This window comes from Ictidomys tridecemlineatus, chromosome 13, assembly GCF_052094955.1.
Source record: "Ictidomys tridecemlineatus isolate mIctTri1 chromosome 13, mIctTri1.hap1, whole genome shotgun sequence".
Classification (NCBI taxonomy): Eukaryota; Metazoa; Chordata; class Mammalia; order Rodentia; family Sciuridae; genus Ictidomys; species Ictidomys tridecemlineatus.
The window spans coordinates 94,619,198-94,635,687 of record NC_135489.1 but is presented as its reverse complement, the minus strand read 5'-3'; the positions used below and the strand labels follow the sequence as shown (position 1 = coordinate 94,635,687).

Sequence of the window (16,490 nt, the reverse complement as noted above, 5' to 3'; positions counted from 1 at the left end):
CCCGAAGACCCAGTTCTACAAGCAGGGGGTGGAGAAGGGCAGCTCAGGCCCCTCCCAGAGCAGCAGAGCCCCAGGCAGGGCACAAGGGTCTTCGGGATGGACGCAGGACATGGCAAAGCCCATCCTTGACCTCTAGGGCCACACGCATTGCAGAGAAGGGCAGGGTGGCACAGCGGCCACACCCCATGCGTGGGCAGTGCCCTGCAACCAGGAAGGACAGATCACCTGAAATATGCAGGAAGTGCCCAGAATGAGGAGAGCCAAGGGCACCACCTGGCCTCTCCCCAGCCCACACCCCTACCTCACCTGGACACCCTCCGGGACACAGGTATATAGCCATTCCCCTGTACACTCACACACACACACACACACACACTCTCTCACACTCACAAAGTAGCTCCTATACTCCCACTGACACGCACACAGTAGCTACCTTGATCACAAACACATTCACACAGTAACGCGCACACACACGTTACCTCTCTCACATGCCCACATTGACACACAGACTCACATACACTCACACTCAGATAGTCTTCTTCCAGAAGCTTCTTTATGTGCTTCCTCCCTCACTGCTAAGCACAACAAATGGTGACCAGTGCAGAAACTGGCTCCTCCGGGTACCGGCTGTCTTCCCTGAGCTGGCACCTGGTGGCCTCACCTCCCAGAGAGCACAGCACACAGCCCACTGCGGGACCAGCTCCTGCGGGCGTCCCCTGTGACTTTAGGAGCCAATGGGTGCCTGCAAAGCTCCTCCCCACCCACACAAGCTCCTGTGGGTAAGGCTACCTCTGAGTGGACCTTTCTTCAAGCGACTTCAGGTGGACATTTGTCATTGGCTACTGCCACATTCTGAGCTAGCTCAATGGACAGAAATATTAAGATTTCCCAACAGAAAATACGTGTTTTGCTGCATTCTTCTCATAGCATGGGAGATAAACTCAAGTTTCCAGAAGTCAGACATGACACTGAGATAAAAGTACACGGATGGAATGTGGGCTGTGCTCAGCCCGCGTGTCCAAGAGGCAGCTGTCTGGCAGGGCAGAGTCTGGTTCAACCCCAACTCCGAGGAGTTTTGCTTCTGATCAAGGTGGAACCACAGAAACCAGATTTATTCTCACCTGAAACAGCAGGCCATGAACAAGACTCTGTAAGCCAGTCAGCAAAGCCCCGTGACCCCCGAGAGGAGGGATCAAATGGGACAAGCCTCCCTGTTGCTCCCACTCACTGGGCCCAGGAGTGGGGACGGGAATTCTCCAAGTTGAGAAGACAGAGCTGGGAGTCTGGGAGACCAAGGTGACTGGGGCTTACAGAACAGAGCCCTGGAGAGGAGAGAGCCACACAGAGAAAGAACCTGGAGATGTGAAGGGGGTCCCTCAAGGACTGTTCAGCATGTCGATGTGAGGAAACAAGAGAGGCTAGAGAAAGAATGGCCTGAATAGATCAGAGGGAACATTCCCCGGAGCTCACACAGGGCAAAGCAATCCCTCTTCCTACCAGCCAGTCCTGAAAGTCCAAGGTTGACGCACAGACTCACATACCCTCACACTCAGATATTCTTCTTCCAGGGCATCAGGGCCAGAACTCAGGAGGGACATGCCCTAAGAGTGGGGGTTAACCCTACAGTACCCATTGTTCTGATCTCACCTACAAATCTTAACAGGAAGGCCAAGCTGTTCACAACTTAGCTGCAGCCCTGAAGAGAGCTCAAAAATACTCAAATAATTTAAAAACAAAACCCAGCTCCCAGCAAAAGAAGTCACAATGTCTAGAATCCAATCAATAATCACTAGACACACAAAGAGACTATACAACCCCTAATAAGGGGAAAAAAAAAACTCCATCCATCGAAACTGACCATAACAGACACAGATGTTGGAGATAGCAGACAGGAACATAAAGACATGGATTCTGTCTGTATTTGAATGATGGTGACAGAGTGGTCACTGCAAGTCCCTGTGATCCTGCTCAGCTTTTCCTGACTTGGTTTGGTGGCTTTACATTTAAACCCCAGCAAGACCATGTCAGCAGTGAGCAAGGCACAGGGTGCCCTGACCACACAGGTAAGATGATTGGGGGCCAGCCAAATCAACACCGCCCCCTGGCCTGGAGGTGCCCAGAAGCACTGAATACTCACCTCGGGGTCTCGGCCTGGGAAGTGCTTGAGTCGTCACTGATGAAACTAAGGTTCTCTGTCCTCACTGCTGAGAACACAGCGGAGTGCCTCATGCCTTGGAATTGGGGTGAGGGTCAGAACAGGAAAGAGGTACCGGGGCAAGCTGGGTGGAGAGAAAAGGAGACAAAGGTGTATCTGCCTCTGTTCAGATGCCTCGGTCAGATACTCGCAAATCCAGGTCACACTACCACCTCTAAAAGTGACTTGTACTGTTTAAAACTGGGTGAGTCTGCTCTAGTTTGGATTTTAAATCTCTCTGAAGTGTCCGTGGGCTAAAGGCTTGGTCACCAGCCTGTGGTGCTACTGGGAGGTGGTAGAAGCTTCTGGAGGCAGGGTAGGAGTTAGCTCACTGGGAGTCTGTCCTGGAAGGGGATATTGGGATCCCAGCCTTTTCTAGTCTCTCTTTTTAATTTCTGGCTGCCTTGAAATGAATAGGCCTCCTCCACTAATGTACTGTGCCACCATTGACCCAAAGCAAGAAGGCCAAGTGACCATGGACTGAAACCTTGGAAACCATGAGCCCAGAAAAACCTTTCCCCCTTATAAGTTGATTTATCTCAGGAATTTGTTACAGCAATGAAAAGCTGACTAACACAAATGGATAAGCAAAATGCAGACTATCCATACAATGGTATGGTATTCAGACTTAAGGAAGAAGGCTGGACATATGCGACAACACGGATGAGTCTTGAGGTCATTATTCTGACTGAAATAAGCCAGACACACAAGGACAAATTATTATTATTAGTAGTAGTAGTATAATTATTAGTAGTATTATTCTACTAATCTGAGCTTATGTGGGAAGGGAGGAGCTCTGCAGGTACCCATTGGCTCCTATAGCCATAGGGGACACCGCTGGAGCTGGCCCCACACTGGGCTGTGTGCTGTGCTCTCTGATTTTTTGGGGAGTTCACTTTCCTGGGACCAAGGACACCTCATTGGGTGACAAATCCAGAGGGAGAAGGAAGGGGAGGAATAGAGAGCCCTGCCCATTCAGGAGGGTCAGTCAAGCTCACCAGAGGCTCCAGGCAACCCCAGCCTCATAGATGGTCCTGCCTGGACTTTCCCCTGCTCTGACCCCAGGCCCATCTTCTGGGCTCTCCCTGGGGACATGACAGCCCCTCATCCCCCCCCCCCATGCTGAATGTGGCATGGCCAACCTCAATACATTGTTTCATCTTGAAGGCAACATAAAGATTATTGGCCCCAGGACTTTGCATCTAGCATAACCCTGTTTCTACCCTTTACTGTCCAGACAACCAGGTTCAAACTCAGTGTCTCCCAGCTTTAGTCTCCTAAAGCATCTCCAGGCCTCTGTCATAAGCAGAGGCTGAAAGTTCTAGTCAACTGCAGCAGAACTTGGTAAAATCATGCAGCTGGTCCAGAAATAATGATTTTTGTCTGAGCTTGGAAGAGCAGAAACTCAGAGATAGTAAGCCCAGGAATGCATGGGGGTCAACACACGGAAATGTAGCAAAAAGTTCTAGCATACCACTGTCAGGGCCCCCTGTCACACAGGGTTGCTGTGTCCAGGAAACCAAAAGCAGTACCATTTTTACTTATATGTTTACTCAGTACTTTTTGTTTGGTTTCTATTTTTATTTTCTCTTTAAATTTTCTACTTTATTTACACTTTATATTTATTTCCTATATTTAGTCTCTATTTTGATTTCTTTCATTGAGAAGGAACATAAATACCAACATTACAACCATGAATGAAATATTACTGTTCATTATCATACATTAAAAAAAATGAGAAAAATGAAGATTCAGCCTTTAAAATAGAATAAGATTCCTTCCCTGTATGAGTAGCTAGATGTATGATAAAGAAAGTAGAATCTCAGGATGGGCACACAGCTATTCCCTACAAAATTATTTGAGGGAATGTATTTGGCTATATATTTGAAATTTTTCATAGTAAATATTGGAGCAAACAATTTACCCTGAAGCCCCCAAGATCCTTGATCCCCCTCATGAGGGAGGAGAGATTCTGAATTTCATTTTTTCCATACATTCAGGCAGCTTCTCCCAATGAACACTCTGGGCTCCGGACATCATTCTACTTGTGATAATGCTTGATATTTCCCATTTTAAAAAAGTAAATGAATAATCCCAGCAACTCAGGAGGCTGAGGCATGAGGATCTTAAGTTCAAAACCAGCCTCAGCAACTTAGAGAGGCCTTAAGCAACTTATGAGACCCTGTCTCAAAATAAAAAAAATAAAAAGGGCTGGGGATGTTGCTCAGTGGTAAAGCATCCCTGGGTTTAATCCTTGTTATCAAAAAAAAAAAAAAGTAAATGAAACAAGACAAAAAAACAAGAACTTCTTTGGCAGCCTCCAAGCTAAACCAAAATTCTCAACATATGTGTCCCCTTTGACCTCTCCTTCCACCCCCATCCCATGCATCGTACCACTTCAAGGACTAGCACCCCTCACTCCCTGTTTTATTCAGCTCTCTGCTCCCAACAGGCCCTCCCTAGAGAAGACACCCTCCACCCTCACCTGTCCTGCTCTCCCGCAGAGCATCTCTTTCCCCCACTCTTGCCCCTCGTCATCCTCCTCCCTCTCGGGACGTAAGTGACGTAGGAAGAGCCTTATCTCCTTCGTGCAGCCCTAGGCCTGGTACGCAGGACTCCATATTTTGGGGGGAATAAATAAATGCATTAATTTGAACTGGCAGAGCAAGCAGTTTTTATATCCCTTCTAAAATATTCTTTCCCTTAAACAAAAATAGTGTTTTGACTGAGTCCACATCTTAAAATAACAAAATCCAAGTTGAGATCCCGAAAGGCCTCATTCCACCTCAGAGCAGTCCTGGCTAGGTCAGGCCATCACATCATCTGATCTAAACACACAGTGACCCGTCAGGCCACGGAGAGGGAGTCCAGATGGCCAATTCCCCCTCCCAGTCCCAGGTATGACTTGTAAGAACTAAATGTGGAAAACCCCCCTCCACAACAGAACCTGCATAGATTTAAAAGGTCCATCATCAGACAAAATATGGGGTCTAATTGACTAGACCCCCCAACTTCACAGGACGTAAGTGATCGGGTCACCCCACTTCACAGATTCCAGAGTCCAGTGGTCCCTCACTGGACAGGCAGGGGGAGAGCATTGCAGACAGCAGGGAAGGCAGGAAGACTGAGCAAGCCAGGGGATGTGGGGCTGCAGTTGCGGTGTTGGAGTGGGGCAAAGAGGAAGGGGAAGGGGCAGAGACGGGTGGGGCCAGGACGGCTCTTGACAGCCAGCCACCACGAGGCAACCCAGTTGGTAAGATGAGTTCCATTCTGATTTTTTTTAAAGATTGTAGGATGCAAGGAGGATCCATTTGTGGGGGCCTGGAAGCCACACCGACAGTCGGTTGATGGTTATGGAGGATACTGTCCTAGCACCTGAGTCAGGGAACCCAAGGAAGAGCAGGGCATAGTTAGGCCAAGTATCCCCCTCTGCAGAGCAGGAGGTGCCGTGTGCACAGGGTCATGTCACCAGACTGCAGTAGGCTTGTCCCCAGACTGTCATGTGGCTGTCCCCATTTCACACAGGGTCTTTCCCCACCCTCTTCTTCGCTACCAGCAAAGACACATCCATGGTTGGCAGTGGCCCATTTCCCCCACTGGACACTGACTCCCTCGTCACCTACCAGGACCCAGAAATATCTGCAGAACGGAGGATCCAGTGACCCGAGGAAGATGATGGCAGTGAATGAAGGGCCCCTCATCTCTTGTCTCCTTCCTGGGCTGGCGTGGCCCCTGCTCACTGCCAGTCACCCTGTGCAGGGACAGGCAGGGACAGGCTGTCTCTGCAGTGGCCGGCTCTGGGCTTTCTTTTGTCCTTGTTTATTGTTTGTGACACACGCTCATATCCCTGAGCCTCCTTGTAGCTGCAGAACACTCCACAAACCCTGTCTCCTCTGGGTTTCACATCTGCCCAGTGCTGTCCTGGACTCCTTCGGCCGCTCCTTTTACTATGGAGCCTCAGTTTCCCCTTCTGTAAATGGGGATCGTGATAGGCCCACCTGGGGCAGGTAGGGAGAGGTGCTGTGGGAGCTCCAAGCACAGGTTCAGAGATTCCTGAGGTTATCATTCTAGCCCATGAGCCACTCTTTAGAGCACGGGGCAGAAAAAGCCAGACACAACCTTACGCCCTCCCACTGCGAGGAGGCCTCTCAGAACAAGGCTACTTCGGCTCTAACCTCAAAGAACAACATGCTCCAGGCCTCTGTGTGCAAAGGTCACAGTCCAGTGTGGTTCTGAGAGGCCTTTCACCTTGAGAGGTGCTGGTCTCTGTGCAGAGGCGCCAGTCCCCTTGAAGAGCGGAACCTGGGCCTCAGCCCTGGTAACAGCCCATCTGGGACAAACCACTTCCTCCCCTCCACACTGCGGCCAGCCCCACCCAGCCCCCAGGCTGCTGAATGTGTTGTCCTCTCTGAAAATTTGTGTGGGGACCCAGACAGTCAACTCAGAGACTGGGGGGCCTGGGGACAAGCTGTCAGAGTGCTCTGTCTCCATTTCCTCTTTTGTTAAAAAGGCTTCCCACAGACCCTCTGGGTGCTGGGAAGGGCCACTCTGAATAGCCTCAGAGCTGCTCCCATCTTGAACCTCAATGAACCAGTGGAATTCAGATTCCACTTAAGGGACAAGCAGAGTGGGATGTGCCCCAAGTCACAGTGCGAGAGAGAAGGCTCTGGTGGAGTTTCTTATCCTTGCCGTTGCCCTGGGCCTGGCTCCCAGACGCTCATTCCCCCACAGCACTTACCAACCTCAAGAAAAATGGAAATGATATGGACGTCTCCAATAATAAGGACCCCGCTCTGCAAGCTCCATAGATCCCAGAGGCCAGTGATCCCCATCCCGGAAGTTGCCCGGGACCCTTCCTTAGGCATTGTTGTCCTCTCTGCACCATGTGAACAAGTACTGTGCCACCAAGTTGGGCTGCTGCTGCTGCTGCTATGGCTCTACCCTTGAGCTGCCTGCCTCTAAGGTGGCATCCCCAATGCCCCAGGCTGCCCAGGGGTCCCCAGGAGGCCTTGGTGGACTCAGTCCTCCTTCCTGGTAGAGCCTCCTAGAAGAGCCATGTCTGTTAATGTCTAAACTATGAACTTCAGAGGAAGCTTCTGGAGCCACATTAAATAGGAAGGCCTGCATCTGGGACTGCCTTCCCAGGCTTTGCCCCCAGGCCTGGGTGACACAAGAGGCACCTAGGCTGTGGTCCCACTGCCTGAGGCACCACTCAGCACCACGGAGTAGCTTCCTGCCTTGAAAACATCCGCCTCCCTCGAATGGTTCTTACTTTGCTCCAAATGCCTCCACCACCCCAAAGTCTCCCTCACAAAACCAGACAGTCTTAGGGCTCAGCGAAGATCCCCGGAGCCAGTGCCCACTCACCACTCGCTATTCTCCCAGGCAAGCGTCTCTTCCTCTCGGGCTGAACTTCACGTAGTAGCAAAGCACGACTTCCTCTTTCTAATTTTCACAACACAGGGTCACAAAATGATGGCGTATTTGCATTTCCGTATCATTACGCAGCAGGAGAAGAGCTGGGCTTGGTGGTTCTGGAGAGCCCTCTTTGCTGGGTGGTGGGGGCGCCATCCTCAGCCACAGCTGCACCCACCCACTGGTTAAAATGTAACAGGCTGCTGTGAGGGGCCCTAAGTGTTCTGGGCAAGGACCACCACCACTCTCCTGCCTCTGCCTTTGCAGCCACAGATGTCTCTGGGGAGGAGGAGCCCAGCAGGGTTGGCCCAGAAGCCCTGGCAGAGCCTTCCTAGAGCTTTATGGGTGGAAAAAATGAAATGGCCACAGAAGATTGGAAAATAGGGAAGCCCCGCTTCAGACAGCTTATTTTAAGGAGCTATCAGGGGACCTAGACAGAGCCCCTCACTAGACCCCAAGAGGCTCCCTTGTTGTCTTAGGGAGAAAGTCAATGGAAAATAAAACAGGGGTGCTGAAAGACTTAGACTGCAAAGTCTGACCCGGTTGTACTCATGCCCTGTTCATGCAGCTCTAAATTCTTTTTTTTTTTTTTTTAAAGCAATTTCCCTGGGTCTTAAGTCTCCTTATTGTCAGATGGGGGTGATCACATAGGCCCTTTCAGGGGTATTGGGAAGGGCGTCACCATGAGCTACCAACCTCAGTGCACCTGTGGCAGCGCCTTGTACCAGGGAAATGTCATGTGGGTGTGTGACAAATAAAACCAAGCTACAACCACAGAAGGCATAAAGGGACCTGTGAAAGGGGTGATGTCTGCAATCCATAGTGACTTCCTGGAACATTTCAACAGAGTGTGAAATAGAGGGGTGCTTCGTGAGTTCCCCAAAGATGTCCACTGTGGCTGGAAAGGGGGTCTCATACCCACAACTCCACTCCTCCAAATGTTCGCCGGTGTTTTTGTTGGGATGAGGATGCTGGGAGATGCCACCCATTTCACTCTCTCAGGCCATCTTCCTCTTAACCCCAGAGAATTGGAAGAATGCTCTAGAGATGCACGATGGAGCATGCATTCATTCCCCTCAACAAGTCCCCAGGTTCTGTCTGACTCTGCTGGGCCCCCATCTGAGGATACAGAGCTGCGGTGACCAGCAGCAATAGGCCCAGGTGGCCGGAGAATCTCAAAGGCTCAAGCCCTGGCTCACAGGTGGCATGGCCTTTTGTACCTCCGAGCCTCACTTCTTCCTTTATAATATGGGCCAAACACAAGACATCTGTGTTGGAACTGTAGTGAGGAATGACAACCGGGCCCATGGCATTCTTTGACAGGTGCTCAAGGAATCTCAGCAGTTGTCATTTGAGTCACTATTGCTGAAATTCCCAGTGTCCAGGCCCTGAAGCCTTAGCTTCCATGCCCCAAGGGGACAACCCCCACACCAGGATGCAGCCCTGGACCATCCAGACACTTCCAACCAAGCCAGGAAGGATAGCGTCTGCCACCACTGCTCAGTACAGCTGCCCTCTGCTGAGATATCCCAAGCCAGGAGGCTGGTGGTGGGATCTTATCAGGACCAGACACCAAGGTCAGGGCTCACCGAGAGTACAGAAGTGACTTAAGGAAGTAAGGATGAACACTGCAACAGAGTGGCAGGCCATGTGTGAAAACCCACCAGGTGAAGTACAAAAAAGGGAATATGGGTGTTGGGGAATCCATCGCTTAAAAGCAGAACAGAGGCTGTGTCCTCTTGTTCCTAAATAGGGGTAAGGGGAGGAAATAGAGCCTCTATCTGGGGGTGGCACCATCTTAAAAAAATCATTGTGGGTGGACCAGCAGTTGCCACATCCTGATAGCTACACCCTGTGTAGCCCTTTCCACTGTGAACAGGACTGACTCATGGACACTAGTGTCCAATGGGACCTGCAGAAGTAACAAAGGTGACTTCCAAGACCAGGTAATACATAACACTGCCGCTTCTGCGGGGGTGGGGATGGGGTGGAGGCCAGCTACCATGCCAGGAGGATGCCCAAGCAGCCCTGAGGAGAGGCTCACATGGGAAGAGCTGAGGCCCCAGCCAAGAGCCAGCACCAACTTGCCATGAATGAGTGAATCACTTTGGACATGGACCTTCAACCCCAGTCAGGCCTTCAGATGAGACCACAGCCCCAGCTACCACTGGACGGTAGCCTCATGAGACCCAGAGCCAGAACCAAGCTGCACTCAAATTTCTGGCCCACCAAACTAAAGAGAGTTAATAATCAATTACTACTGTTTTAAACCAATATAAATTGAGTAACTTGTAAGACAGCAATAGTTAAGCCACACAATATTTTCATCAGGAAGAGCAAAGGGTGGGTGACCTGGGGTTGGAAGAGGGAAGATTCGGCTCATAGAAGAGAAGCACCCACCAGGAAGAACAGCACACCTTCTGATTTCTCTCATTATTTCATTCATGTCCCAATGGTTCAACTGAGTCCTTAACCCTGAATGGATCCTAGTGACCATGGAAGACTCCCGTGGGCCACAGTGAAGATCTGTTTATGCCGTGCAGTTTCCAGGACCCTGAATAACTCTTGTGGAGGTAGAGACTCTTCAGAGCACGGTCGTGTGCTCCCTCAGCCTAGAGACGCACTCATCCTCCCCCAAACAGTTCACTGCATGGGGGAGACAGCTCCAGTGAGGAGGGGGGCTCTCCGAGGCCCCTGTTCTTTCCAAGGACCCCCTAAACCCTCCCTACCAGGAAAGCCAGCAATGACTTGGGGACAGACGGGGTCCTGGCCAACACCCATCTGTGAAGGTCAAGCAGCTGTAAAGGTGGGGACCCTGAGGGACCTGGACGGAACTACAGGTCAGGTTAGGGAGAGCAGGAGGGCAGAGACTGCGAGGAGGAGGAGCAGGATCCTCTCTCCTAGGGAGTGTTCCCTGGGAGTGTCCGCTCATCAGGAGGCAGTCTGCAGCTGCTGTGAAGGCAAGTCAGATGCCTTCACTCAGTCAGTCAACAACCCTCTGGGAGCATCTACTAGATACAGAAGAACAGACTGCAGGCTCCCAAGACAGTTCCATAGAAGGAGGCTTTTAGAGGCCCTTGAGTCTGCCACTCCTCCTGAGCAGGGTCCTTTTTCTTATTTGTTAGGGTCACGGTCACTCCAGCAACAGGGCCGTGGTGCTCGGGGTCTGACTGCTTTTCCAATCACCCTCCTATTTTGGGGAACTGAGAACCACAGATCCCACATCCTTCCTGGAAACCCTCAGACTCCAAGAGTTGCACAAAGTGTCCAAGTTATTCTCACTTTTTCAAAAAGACAAGAGAAATATCAGATTAGCAGGGCGGGAGTAGAGTGAGAACCACCGCGGTTACTTCCAACCCATCTGGATAGGGAGACGCCTTGGTCGGCACCCCAAGACAAACCCTACTGCACACTGGACTTACAGACTAGACCAAGGGAAGCAGAAGCTCCCAGGGACAGTGTGGACCGCGTAGGTGGCTGTCTTTGGGTGGGGAGGCTCTGGGGAGGTTATATTTTCACATAACACATAAATTTCAACAAAGAGCATTTATGATATTTGTCATCAAGAGAAATGCCAATCTGTTGAAAAATAAGAGAATGAAAACTCTCATGGCTCATCCAAGACTCCCGGCCCAGAGCGCTTCACACAATGAAAGCCAGCTGTCTCCGTGTCTGTTTATGTACGGAAATTTTAATTTCTACTTAGCTGTCCTAAATCTCTCTAAGGAAAAATGCGGTCAAGAAACCAAAAAAGAAAGGATGCTGAGTGTAATTTTGCTTTCCAAAAAAGAGATTTTTTTGCAAAACGTTTTCGGGATTGCATTAAACTGAAATTTCATTTGACTCAAAGAGAGACAATATTTCCTGAAACTTTACATCACCTTTACCTTCATGGGCCTTCCCTGATCAGGCAGTTGAGGGGAGGACACGCCCAGATCTTGGACCCCTGAGACCTGTGTGCTGTCAAGCTCAGTGGCGTTGGATGGATCCTTTTGCCCCAACACAGAGCGAGTATCTTGCAACACCAGGACACTAAGGGGCTGTCTGGAGAAATGCCTGTAAAAGGCAGAGAGAAAGGAGTAACTCATTTCTCCTCTTTATCTAAAAAAAGAAGAAGGAGGAAAAGAAGAAGGAGAAAGAGAGGAAGAGGAGGAGTGGGAGAGGGAAGAGCATTAAAAAATATTTGACAGTTTAATCCTCTTAGCCAAAGGATCCTTTAGCATGGAACCCAAGAGGTAATCCATCTTCAACACTGAGACAAAGTGACATTTTGAGAACTCCCCAGACAGGGGGCGTAATTACAGGGCGGCTCTGGCAGTCAGCTGTAATATTTGAGCTTGAAGTGGAAGCAATTTTTTTCTTATCTTTAACAAAAAGCTCTGATGTGTCTACCCTTTTGCAAAAGCTGTGCCTGGTACTTTTTTTTTTTTTTTTAACGCCGTATGAAAAAAAAAATGATCCATGCGTAAATAGAGAGTGATACATAAAAACTAAGGCATCAAAGGGGTGGCCACACCCCCTCTCAATCAGGCCCTGAATAGAGGATAATTCCAGCATTGTTATGGGACAGCTGCATGGCGTCAACCAGGAATGTTCCAGAGCCCAGAGAGATGCAGGGGCCTTTCCTAAGCTCTCGATGTCCAATCGAGGCATCAAATTCTGCCAAGTGGTATTTTCACTATCACTTGGATCCTCCCTCCACTATTCAGTCCTCAGTCTCGGCTCCTGACTAACCAAAGCCTATTCAGAATTCAACAGCACGTGTGTGTTTAGAGGGTTTTCTTTTGACCCAGGAGGTTTGGTTTGAGGGGAGACGATAACTAAAAAGGACAGAACGAGGGACACCTCAGGATTCCTATAGCAGCACTGTCTTGAGGGAGGGAGGGAGGGAAGGAGTTGGTTTGTTAGTTGGTTCACTGACCAGCAGTTGGCTAGTTGGTTGGCTGAGACCCTGCAGAAGGCACGGGATTCTTCCAGCACAGGGAACTACACAACTACTCAAAAGGCCACGATAGGACGAGTGACTACATTCTTCTCGGCACACACAGGGTAGTAACAGGTACCCCAGGGATGGGAGCTGGTAAGGCTCGGGTAGTGTTAGCCCTTTTGATCTTCCTAGGCATATCTCTGCACATAAGTACCTTCTCTCTCATGGGACCATGGGCCATGCAGCCATATGTTGGGCCTCAGACGCACCCCTTGAGGCCTAGGTAAACGGGAACACTGAGCCAAGCCCCCACTCAAACCCATCCCATCCCCAAGCATCCCCAAACACCTCCCTTGGTGCCCGCCTCTCTCCAGAATGTCCTGGAGAACCATGAATACCAGCGCTGACCGGAAGCTGCAGGACTGAGATGGCCCTGTGCTCACAAACTTGAGAAAGGAACAGACGTGCATGGTCTCCCTCCAGTGCGGGGGGAACGCTTGTCAGACACAGCTGCCGATGACAGGCTTCTGCTGCAGGCCACACCTGGCACAAATACGCTCTTGGTTCCTCTACCCCATGGAAAGATGCCAGCGGGTAACACATGACCCCATCCACAGCTGGAAAAACCGGAAGCACTTGTCTATGGTTGTACAGCAGGATGGGACAGATTTCCACCCTCTTTCCAGGCACCGGCCCCCAGGGGCATGTGCCCCACAGTGTCCGGTGGACACGTTCTACTCTGGCCCCCTAGACCATGCGAGATCCAGTTTCCTGAGCAGCACCTAGACAGATCCAGGCTCTCAACAGCCTCAAAGGAGCCTACGGTCATCCACAAGCCTCATGAAGGTCTCCGAAGGAGGAGCCCTTATTTTTGTACACCAGGAAACAGGCCTTTGATCCCAGCTCAGACCTTACCTATGGACCAGTGTCTCTGTGAGTCATGAGGCCTGAGGATGAGGAGGTGCCCTTGGGACACAGCACGATCCCAGAGCAGCTGGAGTGGGAGCAAGCTTCCAGCCCTGGGTGAGCAAGGTGGGAATCCTGTCCCTCAGGCCCCAAAGCCAGCTGGCTTTCAGAGGATGCCCTTTGCCCCAGCACAGGGGCCAGAGAAGGAAAAGCCACAGGCTAGGGAGCATTCAGGATTCACTGCTGTTGAGAAACACCTAACTTTTCCGCACAAGGTAAAGTCTGTGACAACCACACCGGGCTGGGGTTCGCTGTCATCTTCACACTTCACAAAATTCAGTCCTATCCATTCATATACACTGGGACACAGAGGAGCACACACATCATTCCTTTTGCTTTGAACTGATTTTAGGTGACGATGCCTCTATGCCCAATCATTCTGGGAAATGACATAGAAAACTACAGCAAAAGAGCCCAGAAATTGAGGCACAAAACTATAAACAGGCCACTGCCACACAGCCTTTCTATAAAGTGCTCAACCCGATCTTCCCAAGAGCCAGTTTCCTTAATGAACCTTGAACTTTCACACAGCAATGTAAAAGAGCCCTTTTCACCCTGGTTTATTTTCTCCCTTATAAGAAGTGACACTTGGGGAGATGTCAATGGTTGTATGGTTGTACAGCAGGATGGGACAGATTTCCACCCTGTTTCCAGGCACCGGCCCCCAGCGGCATGTGCCCCACAGTGTCAGGTGGACACGTTCTACTCTGGCCCCCTAGACCATGCGAGATCCAGTTTCCTGAGCAGCACCTAGACATACTAACAAAAAGAAAAGATAAGCCTGGTATCTGACCTGGGGTACGGTTGCCATGGGAACCTCACAGACAATGGTATATTTTTTTAAGCACACTAATTTTCCTTCCCATTCATTTGGGGGAAAAAAAATTAGGAAGAGTGGCGCGAGGGTGGGGAAATCCAGAAATAAATCAAATCTCATCGCAGCAGCCCACCTAGGACATATCATTCAATAAATGCACAGATAATTTTGTCCCGGAGCCAGGGACCCCAGACCACAGCAAGGACAGTCATGGTGGTCTCCTAACAGCCCAGCCTCACTCAAGCGTGCTCAGAAGGCAACAGGCTGCTTAAAACCCCCCCTCCAAATCACACACCAAGCAGCCGTCCCTGTCCTGAGGACGGGTCCCACCAGTTCCACCCACTGGAAAATCAGCAGCAGAGAAAATGACCCCCACCGTCTCCCAAAGCCACCCGAAATCTAACAGACTCACCACTTTCCCTTGGGGATGAAAATCTTTTTTAAAAACCAAGCAGAGCGGGTGGCGCCCCATGGGCCTGAGCAGGGGAAACTTGGAGGCTGGCCAGAGCTCCTGCCCAGGGGCAGCTTCCGGAGGAGTCCTGAGTGGGTAGGATGCAGGGGGGTAGGATGCAGGGGGGGTCTTTCGGGGACGCCAAGGGTTGAAGGGGGCTTCCAGGTGCTGATCAGCCCAGAACTGAAGCCGGCTGGAGGCTGGCGGGGTGGTCCTGCCTCCCTGGCAGCCCCCTTGTCTTCTGCTGGCCACAGCTGCAGGCACACACTGCGCCCTGACAAAGCCTGCACGTGGAGAGTTAGTGAGAAGGGGCGGGCACTCAGCCTGGGATGCCACAGACTGGTCCCCATGGTAACCAGCAGGCAGGCGCTGGCCTGGCGGTGAGCAGGCGCCAGGGGTCTGGAGGAGCAGGGGGGGTCCTCGTGGTTTTGGGGCTCAGGGAGGATCCTGGAGGGAGGGCTACTTATTTATCTTGACACCACCGCCCCACCACTACCTCCACCTCTGGCAGACTCTTCAGAGGGTCCCGGGGCTGCAGGTATCTGTAAATACTCCTGCTTTGCAGGGAAGCCCTTTCCTAGAGTGTGGACACTTTACCCCGGGCCAGGGTGGCTGTCGTGGGAATTGCGCTTCTGTTTAGGAGATTTTTGTATGGAAGCTGTATACGAGTGCGTATGTGTGTGTGATGCGCGTGGAGAGTGTGGAGTGGGTGTGAGGAGTCCTGATGGTCCCCGCCATGGCGTGCACTTGTTTTAAGTGGGGAAGGCAAGTTGTCCCTGTAGGAAGCCACCCCCACAGTGCTTGCCAGCTGATCGAAAGAGGTCATAAAGTGGCAGCTCTAGGTGACCAGAGCAGTCTGGCTGTCTGTCTCCAATCCCAGAACTTCCCAGGGGTGGTCCCTTCATCGGCGCACCACCACCTCACTGAACATTCAGAAGTCATCAGAGAAATGTCCAAAGATCTACTGTGGTACCCTCCACAGGATTGCTGATGGGGCATGGAGGACATCCGCAATTCAGAAGTCTTTACTTCTACAATGTGTGTGTGTGTGTGTGTGTGTGTGTGTGTGTGTGTGTGTGTGTGTGTGTGAGAGAGAGAGAGAGAGAGAGAGAGAGAGAGAGAGAGAGAGAGAGAGAGACCTTGCAAAAGTACTTATGCAATTAAAAATAAATCCAATGAAAAGAAAACATTTTAAAGGAAAAGGGTGTCCCTAAAAGCAGGAGAAACCAGGTCCAAACCTCAGAGCCCAGCCTGAGCTTATCCTCCACTGTGGAGTGGAGGTCTTCTGGTGGGGCCTCCTACCACTACTGGAGGATTCCACGGGATGCTAATGCCCATGGTTCTGAGGCAGAGCCCAGCTTACGACCATCATTCACATGTGCTTTTTGTTTTTTAACTAGAATCTAACCTGCATGTTGTTTTACGTATTTTTTTTTTCACCCTGCAGCCTATTACAAACTTTCCCTATTAATAACTACTCCTATGGCCAGGAAGACTTCCCACCCAGTCCTCTTAGGCTCCTGATTGGTTATCTTGTGGGGTTTCCCCACCCTCCACCCCTTCAGCCCCTAAAGGGAGCGAGGAGGGTGAAAACTAGTGATTAAATGCTTTCTCCCTTCTCCAATGGGTACTTCTCCAATGGGTACAGCCCTAGCTGCTCTTCTGGATAATGACTGTGAAAAATGACTCACTTTTACACACACACACACACAGCTATTTT

At 50.8% G+C, this 16,490-nt stretch overlaps 1 protein-coding gene across 6 annotated transcripts in view; it reads right to left on the bottom strand.

The window, feature by feature from the left end:
• Positions 1-15,042, bottom strand: part of Fgd3 (FYVE, RhoGEF and PH domain containing 3) — a 49,984-nt gene extending 34,942 nt beyond the window's left edge. For 4 of the 6 annotated variants that reach the window (XR_013429926.1, XM_078030600.1, XM_078030604.1 and 1 more), the window contains exons 1-2: positions 7,562-7,869; positions 2,138-2,279 (exon numbers count right to left, since the gene is read on the bottom strand). The gene's annotated coding sequence lies outside the window, so the exon portion shown is untranslated. Of the gene's footprint in view, positions 1-524; positions 712-2,137; positions 2,280-7,561; positions 7,870-14,731 lie in introns of those variants that run through there. The other 2 variants (XM_078030601.1, XM_078030603.1) reach the window with 2 other exon arrangements.
• Positions 15,043-16,490: the final 1,448 nt, after the last annotated feature.